A 15,330-nucleotide genomic window follows, 5' to 3' on the forward strand; every position below is an offset into this window, starting at 1 on the left:
TAGAATATTCCTAGAGGTGAACGCAAGTGTTAATCGTCGTGTAATACTGTACATGATCAATCTTATACGATCTTACGTGAAATGTCCGCCACCGCGTAATAAAATTTCCAATCACGTTTCCGATGCGATTTAATGGCGAATTTGATTCGATTATTGCCAATATAACAGCCGGAGCGCGGCGATACTTTCGTGACCCCATGGCTGTACTGACGGTTGTGTGTAATTATGGATTTAATATTATTTGGATGTCGGTGCCGCATGAAATAGGAAAGCAGAGCGGGCTTAGTAATTGTTGTTTACAACGGGCTGCCGCCCGTCATTGTGCCAGTGATAACGGTGCCGCGTGAATGGGAGATGACGGATTTTATTAGCGACGCGGAAGGGAAACTGATCAAATGTCAATTGTTACGTGTGACTTGTTCAGGGTGAAGTTTAAATTTCGTTTATCCCATATTTCGCCGCAAAAGTAAACGCTCGATAACATCGCGCGATCCAGATATCCTTGATTGAACCGACGTGATGTGATATTTGACACAATTGATATTTCAATGCAGAACTCTTATTAATCGCGATTAAGGGGATATATATACCTTCTTAGCACGCAAAAAATGGTCTTTCTCGGGAACTTTTTTCTCCGTAAATAACATAATAATCAAATACAGGGTATTTTTTATTTTATTCGTTACATATTTGAGTATATGCATATAAAAAATTATAATTTTTATGACAAATTGCGTGTGCACCGATGATAATTAAAGTGTCTGCATGATTTTGCACTGTAAATTAGTTTGATTTAAAAGATTTTCTTGTAAAGAAATGTTATAGTTACGATCTATCGCGGACTTTTTTTTTAATAACAAAAAAGTGGAAAATATTTTGAGGCAAACTTGTAAGTTTTTTTTTTAAAGTTACCTAATTTCACGAATTTTTATAAATTAAAAAATTTACCTCGACAGATCGTAATTATAACATTTCTTTACAAGAAAATATTTTTATTTCTCAGATCAAACTAACCTACAGCAGTGCAAAATCATGCAGACACTGGAATTATCACTGGTGCACGCAACTTGTCATAAAAATTATAATTTTTTATAAAATATTAATTAAAATAATTAAAAGATAATTGAAAAATAATTAAAATAATAATTATTTATATACGTACACTCAAATATATAACAAATAAAATTTTTAAAAAACCTGTATTAATTATTGTTATTTACCGAGAAAAAAATTCCCGAAAACAAGCCCTTTTTGCGCGCAACAAAGGCATGTACCCTTTAATAAATAAATTCCGTCATCGTATAAACAGCGATTAAACTTAAATCTGGCTTGCACAAATAGCCCCCGCTCGATTCGCTTCAACAAACAATGAAATGCCGTACAATTACCGCGCTATAATAATTTTGGGATTATTTCGACGATGCGTCACGCAAATATCTTCCGCTCGCGTTCCCTGGTTCTCGATTATATCGGACGGGAAAATTACACGATCGCGACCGCGTTACGTTAAACCGCGCAGCAGCGCGAAAGTTCGATCGTGGAAGTAACCGCGATCGTACACGCGATCTCTCAATTTCCCCCGAGTTCGATATTCTAACATGCCGCAGAAACAATCAGTATCTCTTCTAATGCCAATATTGTATTATCTCGCAGCTGCACTCGCCTATGCATAAGGTTCGCGTATGTATCTTTGCGAGGGCGGCGTGTGCGAAGCCGCTGCTGGATACGAAAAGCCGATTTATCGTTCACATACGAACGTAAGTGGATTAATCGATCGAATCATTTATATTAAATCATATTTCACTTTCTGTCGATCCCGCCGCGACGCTACACCGGGGAATTCTGCGTACAGTTAATAAATGATAACAGGATTGAACAGATAAGCCAACAACCGAGCGCGCGATCTAGTTAAATTTAAAGGTTTATCCTGTGTTCACATATTATTTCACACAGCATCGCGTTCCTTATTAACTTTGCTGTTTGCAAGAATAATTTCCCTTTTTACGCTTATATATAATTATACACATAATCTTGACTATAAACACTATGACTATTTGCATATGAAGTGAAAAATAATGCGTTTCCTGATACGCTAAATATGTAAATGTATTCTACTATGTTCGATATATTTCTTTCATACTGCACATATTATTATGCACATACACACATATACACTTATATACATAATTATTCAATATAGTATATTTTTAAATTAGTATGAACAATATAGTATATTTTTCTCGCCTATTTTCCCGTTGTAAGTTCGAAAATTGTTAATTGATGGAACTTAGTAATCTCAAACCAAGAGATACAGTTCCGAAAAATTAAAAATTATTTTTCGCGCTTGGCTCTATTGGCCGACTTTTAAAAATCATATTTATTTATTAAATATTGAGAGCCGATAAAAATATTTCTTAATTTAAATATAGTATATTGTTACGAAAAGATAATGGAACACGTTTTTTCCGGCTTTTTTTTATATAAAATACGCGAGTAACGCTATTATAAACTATAATAAACGATAGATGTCAGCGATGTCAACGTCGAAAACATTTTTGACGCGTCGCGAATTTTCGGGGACGCGCGAAAAATAAACTTCCTGAATCTTTGCCGGTTTAAAAATCCAGTTTTTCCCCGCATGCAATGCGGTACAAATATATCTCGGCTAAAGTATCTCTCCGGTGACGTAGAGGTGCAAAGCTTATCCGTTCCGGCCAGCTTTTGGTATTAATCTGACTGGGCATAAATCTCACACTAATCCAGGTAACGCAATAACTCCGTAGCTATACCGCTGCAGCTACTGTTGTTGCAGCGGGAAATGCGGAACTTGTTGAATACATCCGCGAATATATTCGGGGAGGAGGTAATTTACGGAGAGGAGTAACCAGAAGTACTAACGATTACCCTATTCGCTTTTACACAGCCGGTCGGGTCGATCGGTCCTAAGTGTTCCCTTTTAAACGGAGAAATCGAGCAGTTCGCGCAAAAGTACGGCTAATTTACATTTTAATCGGTCCGATTCTCGCGGGGGCGATATAATTGCGTCAATTCTTTGAAACAACTCGGAAAGTCGCCTTGCAAATTACTATCGGTCCTTAGATCGCGGTAAAAAAAGAAAACTCCTCGCAGAGAGATCTCTCTGTCCTTTAAGAAAAAAAAAAAAAAAAAAGAAAAGAAAAAATCCTATTGTCGCACGGGAGGAATTATTCAATCGCGTAGGACGACAATTTTATATTTACCCCGTTACCTTTCAAACTTTGTCGCCGTTTGTTAAAGTCTACGAGCGAACAAGATGGATAAAGATTTCATCGCGTCCGACCTTCGCTGCTACCTTCGATACGCTTACGTTATTTTTAGCCGCACCCTTTTTTTCGATCTTAAATCACTACGTCTCCTCCTTCTCCCGCAGAGAGACGCGGAATAATTCAGACGCGACGGGGGTTATTGCATTTATAGAGGGGCGGTCGCGCTTTTTCACGTGTGCGGGGAAAACGAGGTCGAACGGGGGGATAGAGTTGCAGAATTTTTCCGGAAATTTTACCGCGACGATTGAATTTGCGCTTCACGGTCGCGCGACATTTACAGACCAAACTGCGCGATTTAAAATTACAGGAGCATCGTGACATCGGGATGCTCCACATTGGACAGATGGAGAGAGATATTTATCCTCTCATATCCTCGTCGTTCATTAATTTTAGCTTCTTTCTCTACCTCGGGGACGGAAGAGCCGAAGAGAGGGCGCGCTTTGACCGTCGTTAAAAATACAAAACCGTAGATCACGTCGTTATCACGTGCGCCGGCAAGTCATCGCACAGCTACGTCATCGTTATCCTAAGGGGTTAATATCTCGCCCGGTCGTTTGATTGATGTTTATTTCGACGGTGCTGGTTTGTTCAATGGTTGGTTCAACTCCGCGCGTTAATTATTATCAACGTTTCGGTTGCCCTACATTTCATCACGCGGAAATAATCCGCGGCAGCTCGTTTCCGGGTTTCGGGCGAGGATGTGGGAGAGAGGGAGGACGAGCCAGATTGGCCAGAAGCGCATCTCGTAACTTAATTAACGGGAAAGAGCCGAGGTCTTTTTCCATCCGCTTCGATCATTCGCCGGATCCGGTGGATTGTACAAAGTGAGGAGGCGTCCCGCTTGCAAATTGAAAATCTTTCGTATTCTGATCTTATTTCTATTTCTTGACAAGATAATTTTCGAATTTCTCGCATGAACGGAATGCGAGATATACCACCGTTTGGTATAAATATGTTTTTTCTTTCTCTATTTTACTGCTTTTAAATTCTCCGTTACTGTTATCATTTAAGAGAATTTACACAAAGGCTCCGAGAGGGGAAAAAAGAGAGAGAGAGAGAGAGAGAGAGAGAGAGAGAGAGAGAGAGAGAGAGAGAGAGAGAAATGCGATTTCAAATTAATATTACCTGATAACGTTGAAAATATACTTGTTTTTCTATATTCCGCTACATTACGTTCGCGTGCTCGTGCTCTTGGCAACCCTCCATAAATAATATTCTCATGCCCTACATTATTATGCTCTTCGACTTTCATCCCTGACAATAAATCTCTTACGAGGAACTCTGCGTGACACTCATGAATTAATTATTTTTATACATTCGGCAAAGAGCGAATTTATTGTATTGCTCCGCAAATTGAATAATGTCCTTCTCTCAAGCTCACAAATCCGGTTTCTCTAAACGGAAAAAAGCACTTCACCTGTCTCGTTTCATCTACTTGTACATTCTAACTTGGGGGGATCCAAGCTCGGAACCCTCCGGGTTACCACTCGAACGGTCTGTGCGACAACATACCGATCCGATTCAATTGAATATAACCGAATGGAGAACGCGTCACAGAATGAGAGAGAAAGAGAGCAGAGCGACGGACGAGATGTTGTTTTCTCTAGTGCGCTTGAGAGTCGCCGCCCCGTTGCTGCGTCCTCTATTTCGTGTAAAGCGATGTAAAGTATATACCGCGGCTCTTCGAGTACTATGAGATTTTTAATCTTGGGAAGAGCTCCGTCCTCCTCGGGATAGTACACCGATAAAGAACACGGTGAGACTTTATCAACCGTAGCTTCCCTAAGAATGAACCACCACCATCACCAACGTCGCCATTACTTAGAATTCTTCGTTATTAATCGTCTCGTCGATGATGCTTCGCGTTGCTATTTATAATTTAAGCCAACATTTAACCGATAATTATGAGATGTCTGTTTCTAAGTAAAGTTCTCGCACCATACTTTAATAAGCGACCGTATTGCATACATTTCATTATTATTGAAATAAATGAGAATGCAGCCAGAGGGGAAAGCGTTTATATTTAATAACGATGCGGCAAACATCTTTAGCGTAAATTAATTTGAAAAGAACAAATTACGCGAAATGGTTAAAGAATGTTAATAAATTCGCGATTTAATATCTTTGAAGATTTAAAAATATTTTCCAAGTTTTCAGAGATTCTCCCTGTCTCTCCCTCTCTCTCCTTGTCTGAAGAGAGAAAATGTATAATGCAGGTATTATTTTTCACGAGAGATAATTCGTTATTAATTTATCTATTCAATTAATATTTCAAAAAGCCTGTAAATTTCTTAAAAATACCGATAATTTTATATTATAAAACATAAATAACTGAAATAATTATTCATCTTTAATTAATAAATATCACGTTAAATTTGAAATTATATGCTTTAATTTTTACGCAACACTGCATATTTATGATAAATTTTAAAAATATGTATTATTAAAGAGTTTCCATTGTAATCAGTCGCCAGTAATAAATAAAATCGATTTTATTCCGAGGAAGATAAAACATGATATTATATATAACACATAAATACCATTAAACGTTAAAACAAGCCCGCAACTCTTAATCCATTTATTAGAATATTAACGCATCTATATTCCAGATATAGATATTGGCGATCGGAATTCAAGATGTGGCCGTGAACATCGAGAGAATATACCGCTCGTATTGTCTCGCATCTATGTATATATGTATGTCTGTATGTATATAATATATATATGTATGTGCATTCAAGATTGTCGTCCGGGCTTTACGACTTGAATCATACAGGGATGCACTTCCGCCAATAAAAATAGCAAAGGTAGAAACGACAGAGAGAAAGAAAGAGCCGACGTCGCCGACACACGAATTCCATCCAGGAGATATGCCGAAGATATACCTTGACATGCTCTTCCGGTGTGTTTCCGACCCGTGCGAATTCGCAGTTAGATTTTCCGTAAACTCCATCGCGTCGCGCGGCGTGAAAACTTTTAAAACGTCGCGTAAAACTTTGCCGCGGTTTCATATTGCATCGATCAGTTTCCCACCAATGCTTTCTACCGATGCATTCCCAACGGACGTGTATAGATATTGTTCGATTCTCACGCCTGGGGCGAATGGGACGTATCAAATTTATATCATCGCGTCGTTTTCTTATATATAAAATATATACATTTAATAAAATATACAAATATATAAATTTTAATTGGCAGAAATATTTTATTAATTAGACGCGGAAGAAATGGAAAATATGTGCCGAAATAATGCATTGTGAAATATTCTTGTGTAAATTTGTTCTTGTAAAATTATTAAATTTTGGTTAAACAAACAAATATTCATACAAGAAATATAAATGATACTCATTTATTATTTATATATGTATATAATATTATTATATTATTTATATAATATATAATATACATTTTTTATATATAATACATAATATAATATATATCATATTATTTATATAAAAAAAATATATAAATATATATAAAAATATAAATGTTTAAAATACGGATAAAAGTCATGATCAAAGAGCTGTAAAACTATGAAAACTACTTCTTGCAATTTAGTTCTCTGTAAATTTCCTTCTTTTTTCATAAAGTATTTTGCACAAGTATAATTAGATATTTTCCAGACACCTTATATAATTTGTAATACACTCACGAAGTTCTAGCTCGGAACTAGGATATAATAATTCCCAGCAGTAAAAGCATACGCGGAGAGAATGTGCTGCTGGTCACGAGCAATTTTAATTAGCAAAGAAGAAAGATTTGACGCGAATTACCGCGCGACGCGACGACGAATTACGAGCGATAATTTTCCCGCTTGCAATCGCCATCATCATCGCAATCGAACGGACAGCATTGTATTTCGTTATGGATGCGCGGCTTGTAAAATCCACGAAAAAAAGCACGTCGAGACGGTGCGCCGGGATCGTTAATTGATAAAACTAATCACGCCGTTCGCGCAAAACCGCGGCGCGACAATTGTATGTTTTTTTTTGTCCATTAAAAGAGATTTTACGCGGTTTTTTATCAGAGTTTTCAGTTGGAAATGAATCATGGGTGCGCACATGTAAATCCGCGTTATGATGTATTGTAAAATAGGACTTGACTAAATAAACTCTATAGCAATATGTAATCCGGTCATGACGTTTGTTTGACGTTACTAATACTCATGTTAACGTTACATTGTCAATATTCTAATTTCATTCATGCTTTCTAAAATGTTATCGAGAATGATACAAGCGCGAGTGAGATATACTTTGCAAATATGTTTTTCAAAGTTTCTTTTCAAATATATTATAATGTAAATGTGGATATTCCATAAAATCTTGTTTTTAAAGAAACTTAAATCAATCAATTTTTCAAAATTATTTTAGTCTTCTTTACACATTTATATTTATCACATAAAAATCTTTTCCCTTTAATCAAATAACTCGTATAAAAAAATAATTATTTTTTAAAGATATATTTAAAAAGTATTAAGGGTGAATCTCTTTTCAAGAGTTTTAGAAATCACTTATAAATAATTCAGATTCTTTAATGTCACTTTCTAAAAAAGTATCTTAAATTAAGGGCAGCTTTAAAAGGAGGCGTCAATTTTTATGTTCACACTCAGACACGGCCGATCGCGGCGTATCGGAAGCGAGGCGAGGATTTAGCAGCCTCCATCATTAAAGTTCGAAGTTCATTAGAGGTTCCCCGGCGCCGATGGAATAACTTTCCCCCAAGTTGTTACACTGTTCGCTCCCTCCCTCTTGTATCCTCCCCGTAGGACTTAAAAGTCTTGTTCCCGGTCTACTCATCTCCTGAGAGAATACCTCACTCTTCTCGCTGTCTACGGCGCGGGTCATGTCATTTTAATGACACGTTTCCGATTGCTTTCGCCAAGAAAAACGTTGGCCGTCAGGCGCGCGCAAGATTAAGGAGGAGAGTGAGTTTAGCGTGTCGTTCTTTTTTTTTTTCTTCTTCTTTTATCGAGAGCAACGGGAGTGATATAACGCCGAGTGTCAGCCGGCGCGGCAACCCTTGTCGCCATTTGAAAAGGATAAATTTGCCTTTGAAAACTAATAAAGGCTAATCTGGATTTATAGAAAAGGGTGACCGAAGACAACACAACGTATCGCGGCGTTCAATTTTAGGATTTGAATGTAGGAATTATGTTATGCTCACAGAAAAATATAATTGTACATCTATAACATATGTATATACATACATATAAACATATCAGATGCGTATTGCATATGTGAATACAGTATATGTGCCAGTTTTCCGTCACGCATACATACAATTGATAGATTTAGAATTTCTGCTAACTACGATAAATCATGAGCTATATTTTTTCAATAATGCATAATAATGTATAAAGTGTCGATATATTGTGTTTGTTAATTGGGGCATTACGCGATTTTTTAAAATAAAATTGCGAAATGTAAAAGTATAATACAAAAGCATATAAATTTACAAAAATAATACGAAAAGCGATATTTCGTTAATAACAAAATGCTATTTACATACTGATAAACAGATTATATTACAATATGGTAATAAATATTCTTATAAAAACAATTAAATTATTGTAATTGTTTATTGCAAACAATAATGTAATAGAATAAATGTTTAATAAGATAAAAATACTGTATTTAACATGTTTTTACAAAAATTATATATATATATTATATACGTATTATACAAAATAAAAAATATTTCTAAAAAAAGATAAAAAAATATACATCAAATGCATAAAAGATATTGAAACTTATATGCAACAAATAAAAGTTTTAAAAGACAAAAAATGTATTCGTATATGTACTTTGCGTTTTTTAATAAAATAAAAGTTTGTCACTCACTGAATGATGTGTAATAGCAGAGTTGATAACATTGAAGCTGCGTTGATCTGTAACATACAAATTCAAAATCGAAATTATAGCAATGCCCAAAATAAATAATTTTTTAAAACATTTTTAAAAAATATTTAATAAAATAATTTTATAATTTTAAAAAGACTCTATTAATAATTTCTAACTCTATATAAAAGCTCTAAAAGTAGAGAGAAACTTTTACAAAATATATTATAGATTTATATAAAAAAATCTCTTTCTCTAATCCTCTCTTGTTTAAATCATCTAAATAAACTAATCAAATTACGATTAATAGCATAATTTAAATTGCGAGTACGTGATTAATAAATAACAAATATATTAACAATAAGTTATTCATATGACACTTCCGAATTCCGCGATCGCGAAGCACTATGCTATTTCGCGCGTGAACTGCACTTTTCGTACGTTCGATTAAATAAGGTTTAATTTTATTCTGCCATCGGAAATACGACTCTCAATCAATACGAGTAACAATAACGCGAAATCAGAATATCACACAAAGACGTGATGAACTATCCGCGACACAAAATCGACGCACTATTCAATATGCACTCGACGCATCAAATATACACTCGCCATATATGAGCCATTTGCAATTCATGGCAATGCTGTATTTTGGGTACTTATATAGTTTATACATAATTTTAGGATATATAATATAATTTGTAATTTATTTTATAATTGAAAGTTTATTTCTCTCCCTACATTGCATCTTTTTTCTTTATTAATAAATAATAACGTAAAAAATAATAAAATTGTAATTTACAATTCCCATTATCTTTAACTTTGATTGAGTTTTCTCTTACAATTAGTACTTGTCGCAATCGTCGATACACAAAGCGACTCCTGCCATTATCTGCTGACTCAAGTCTTTATCGAAAGATTTATTAAGATTTATGAAGAACTATTTTCCTTTGTTAAAATATCAAATATTGTAATATTTATTCATCGTAATAAATCAACTTCGAAATAATTTATATCAAAAATCTTCTCTTCCGCAATAAAATATTTTTGGATTAATCTTATGTCATTTCACTTTATTTCAAGTAAAATAAAGTTATCAATAGCTGTAGATAAATAGGCTGAGAGAAAGTAGAGAAAAACTGACGCGAGGAAATAGATACAATTATTAACGCGTATTTTATTAAATAAATTAATTGGAACATGTAATATGTATAAATATTTTACTAACCCGGTGAAATCTGTGTTATAAATATTTTGTTATATACAATATATTCCAACTAATATATATGTAATTTAGCTAATAAAAGTCACATTATCACATAGTTGCTGCATAATTATTACGATACGCATTATCAATGAACGTACATTTAAACTGGAATAAAATACGCACGAATGTCAGCGTCACAGACGGTCGTGACGTTGAAGCGCATTTTAATTAACGTCACTTTGCAACGAAATAATCTACTTTTTTTTATTCCATACAGTTGCGATGAGCCGATCGGGAAGCCTCGCGAATTTTCGGTGCCGCGATTTCGGACGCGCATTTACGAGACGTGTCCGAATGCGTTCATCGATCATCTATGGAGAGGAGAGTTAAATGCACCGTTGCGTCACTCGCGCAATTTGACAGAGCAGTGCTTTCGGAAAATCGATTTGCCGGTAACATATGGGTCGATGTCACCTGCAACGTGACGTCGCATCGGCCGTAATAGACAATTTATTATCGAGCTTTCAAAGACCTCTTTATATCGATACAGAACTTACTGCGTTCATTGAACGTATCTCTCTCCTTTTGCGAAGGCGAAATTCGTTCGAAACGTAAATCGTGACGACTGTGTCGTTTCATATTCTCGTTGAGGCAAATCCGGGTTGGGCGTTTTAGATATCGCTTACTAGGCGAAACGCGAGAGAAACTTACACGACGATACACGGCAGCAAAACTGTGTCGCGAGCGTTTCGGAGGACTGCACTTTTTAGAGATCGTCGAGACACGACGTATGTCGAAGAAAATTTATAGGACGCTCCGCTCGAGCCATTAATTTTGCATTTCGAAGCACGGTTGAATTTCTCCTCGTAACAAACGTAATTTATATTTATTCGATGAAAGAATATTTATCTGAATTGAACCCCACGCACAATTCGAGCTATTTTATTATCTGATGATGATTAAGTAGATACTATCAACTTTAGTACATCTACAGTCCTAAGATTTATAGAAATAACATAGATCATAGATGTAAATATATATACGAGTATATATATATATATATATATATATATATATATATAACGAAACGATTTTTAAACATATCGTACGTTTCGATTTTTATACTACTTATTAATATCGTATATATTTCAGGTCTCTTATATTTCCTTTTTATAAAACTGTTCAAGAACCATTTATCAGAATAAACTTCTTGCGGCTCATTTTTCCCTCCCAGTACAAATATCCTAGGTGATTAATCAGTTCTCTCTATATAATAGCGAATTATTTTTACGTTAAAATAACACTCGCGCGTCTCAACTTGAATCATTAATTTTGCGGTCGTTTGTTTGAATGATTCGTAGATTTTTTAATTACTTTCAGCACAATTCTCCGTTCCTTTTTTATCCTTTTCTTGCAAATTCTAATGTCATTGATTAAAGGGACGAGAGATGCGCATTGAAACAAGTTAATCCGACATGTCTCTCCGTAGATCTTTCTCGTATATATACGTAGATAACAAATTCGTGTTTTCCTGAATGTGTTTCCCTAAAACTTGTCGATCTGGATGCGACAGTGCGACGAAGCTTTATCTGTCGCCCCAAGTTTGCAACGGATCACTTTTATTTCGTTCAGAATAAACCAATATGGATAGTTTATTGACTTGTCGTTATATGACAGAGACAAATACTTTCCGATGATAAGATTTGAAGATTGTTGCATACAGATGTGCATAATGTACTCTCGTATTTTATAAAGTCATCATCGATCGGCGAAAAACACGTGTTGCCTGCTGCAACTTTTTAAGTAACTTGAATTTAATAGTCTTCGTAACTGATAAAGAAAGACATATCGCTTACCCACATCATAAATAAATGTGTCGCAATATTAAATAATATTCGTGTATATTTTTATGTCGAAAGAATTTTTTATATAAATTTCTTTTTGTACACACATTATAAGGCTGGTTACATTTTAAAAGTTTCATCGGCTAATTAAAACTTCTATTACGTAAAATATACACTTTAATATTAATAAATTTTAGCGTTAATTGGCGAGCAAGCAATTACTGCAATGAAAAGATTTTTATAATATAAATGTTACGTTATCAAATTACAGTTTTTATTATAACGATAACGATCTACGAAACATTCTCCAATATTTTGTCGCGTATTCTAAATAAAAATTCGATATTTTTAAAATTATACAATCATTATTGTTTCACTATTAAATGTTTAAGCATCAATATTTTATGATATTATGTTCATATTATTTTGTGAACGCATGAAGGAAAATCGTAAGCAGTTTGTCGGTACGAATAACAAAGCAATAGCCATTCTTTTCGAATGACATAGGAAAGCCCGCTTTGCAGATTATTAAAAGGTACCGTCAAGTCAGATTCCGTATGACAGATAGGAAATGCCTATAGCCGTTAACGTTCTCCATTTATCAAAAATCGTACACGCTACGTCAATCTCGGAAATTGGCATCCGTCAGTTTACGTCTTTTTCACGGAATATACCTTCAAATGTCTACACCATCATTTGCATACATCTTATTTTATCGCATTTATAGAACATCTTATAAAACGTAGTCTAAAAGATTATATTTGATATAACTATACAGTCTGATATGTTAATATTAGAAGAACGATAAAACAAAAAATGTAGAAATATATTTCTTACATCATACAATATATGCATAAAAAAAATAACATTTATATATACACATCTAATAAAAGAGTCTTAAAACTGTTTTTTTTTTTTCAGATTTTAATAAAATATTATTATATATATATATATATATTATATATATTTTTTTCTCATTCTCGTAAAAACAGTGTAATAAAATCGAAAAGGATGCGGTGTCAAAGTCTTCAATAGCTGCGGAAAAAATCGCGGTGCCAAGATTTATTGGAATATCCGATATAACAATGCATCATGACACAGAGTATTGCATTTTATTGAAAACACGGAATTCGACCTTTTCGTTGACAATATATATCGAGGAAGGATAGTAAACTCTTAGCGATTTATGACATCTGTCTCAGATAGGGTTAGAGGAAAGCTCCGACCTCGTGGAGAAAGTTTAGATGGTTGACCCGGTATAGAGAGAGAATGGCGATCTCTCTCTGTGCAACATCTGGTTACTGTGTAACTTACGGATAGTCGTAATACTGTAAATGGATATAACAAACAATTATCTCATCCCCTTTCATGATAAACGATGCTTCTCTCGCGCAGTGTTAATACTCACGACCATTCGCGCAATATTGCGCTATTTTGCAAGTAATTCCAACACATTTCACGCGCGTTTATCAATACAGTAGTAATTATTGTTTATCGTTACGGTACTCTTGATCTGCCTCTTATAATTACGATTCCACAAGGGAAAAATGATTCGTGCAATTTTCATTTTAAAATAAGTAAAAAGCATTACCACGAACGCGTATGTAAGTATCATTTTCCAATTTAACTGCGGTTTTTTTTTATGGGTTTAATTACTCTCCACTTTCTGTTCTGCAAATTACATCGGACACGAATATATTGCACGCATAATTTGCATTTACCGTCGGTTTCCGTTATGCCGTTCTACAATTTCCTAAAGTAGTAATAAGTCACTTAAAAATATTTCTGTACAAGGAGATAACACTCGAGAGACCAGATGAAAAACGATTAAGGGAAGAAGAGCTGCGTTAAAACGTTTAAAATATAACGCCGGCATAAATAGTGACTTTAATGATCGCCAGATTTAATGTATTGCTGTTCACGGATCTTGTGTTTTATGAATTCGATTATAATGCCGAGGCGATAGCGAAAATTTGATACCTCCAAGTCCCGTCATTTGCATCATTATGCTTTTTATCTTTTTGGCAGCTACATCATTTCACTGCGATCATTTAAAACTATTTATATTATATATATTTATTCTTGATTACAGTGGGTTATGCATAATGACAATGAATTTTATTCCATTTAGGATGTATATATTTATTATAATATATTTTTCTCTTCAATATAATTCACATATTTATCACATATTCACATATTTATATTTCAATATATTCACATATTATTCAAATCACGTTTTTCATATTACATACGTATTAGTTTATTACATAGGATACCTATATATTAAACTGATACGTGTAAAATGAGAAGCGTGATTTGAATAATTATATACATATATTGAAGAAAAATATATTATAATAAACACATTTATAACCTAATACACGAAAATATTATACAATCAGTTATTTTATTTGACGATGATATTTATTACACTGTGCTGTGATACAAAATATAAACATTTTTATGAACAAAACCGATTTAATAGAGGCAAAAATAGAAAATGTAAATATTGAGCAATAATTGAATATCGTTTCCAACGATACGCTTTAACGTTTAATGACGTATCAATAACAACCCGAGTATTTTTGGATTTTATGACGTATCGTTCCGGTCAGTTCATATTACAGGCGCATATTTTTTTCCGATAAATTATATACCGTGACATACAGGTTGCGCGTGCACAAATAGATTTTTGCATTTTGCGATTATCACGGCTGTCAATCTGACACTGAATGAAAAATGCATCAGCGATTATCGCGACAAATTATCGCGAATCGACAAATGTCGCATTCAGCTGAATGTTTCACTTTTTGAGAGATACCATTGATTCGTTGCGAAACGACTACAAATCTTTCGAAAAAGTACGTATGTTTTTTTTTCAATTTTTTTCAATAAGCGCATTTTTTCCTGTAGAGGAAGATTTAATTATAATATCAAAACGCGCGTGCGATGGCGATAAGACGATTGAAATAATCGTACGAAAGAGACTAATATTTTATTATGCGATAGTCCAAGTCTCTCTGCGCGACTGGAAAACAGTAGCAGTAGTACATCATAGCACGACCGTCCAGTATTATCCGATTGTTACAACATCGCGGGGCGAAAACGTATTCGCCTCAACTTATGCAAAAGCA

At 34.3% G+C, this 15,330-nt stretch overlaps 2 protein-coding genes across 11 annotated transcripts in view; one reads left to right on the forward strand and one right to left on the reverse strand.

The window, feature by feature from the left end:
* The window catches only part of Tn (tripartite motif containing protein thin), a 120,519-nt gene extending 111,327 nt beyond the window's left edge, over positions 1 to 9,192 (reverse strand). Inside the window, exon 1 of the mRNA XM_083058441.1 lies at positions 9,146 to 9,192. The gene's annotated coding sequence lies outside the window, so the exon portion shown is untranslated. The remainder of the gene's footprint in view (positions 1 to 9,145) is intronic.
* Positions 1 to 15,330, forward strand: part of 5-ht1 (serotonin receptor) — a 126,231-nt gene that overhangs the window by 5,858 nt on the left and 105,043 nt on the right. The gene's annotated exons all lie outside the window — the stretch shown is intronic.

This window comes from Prenolepis imparis, unplaced genomic scaffold (assembly GCF_030444845.1).
Source record: "Prenolepis imparis isolate NDT839.2.m4 unplaced genomic scaffold, iyPreImpa1.0 SCAF_2, whole genome shotgun sequence".
NCBI classification, from domain to species: Eukaryota; Metazoa; Arthropoda; class Insecta; order Hymenoptera; family Formicidae; genus Prenolepis; species Prenolepis imparis.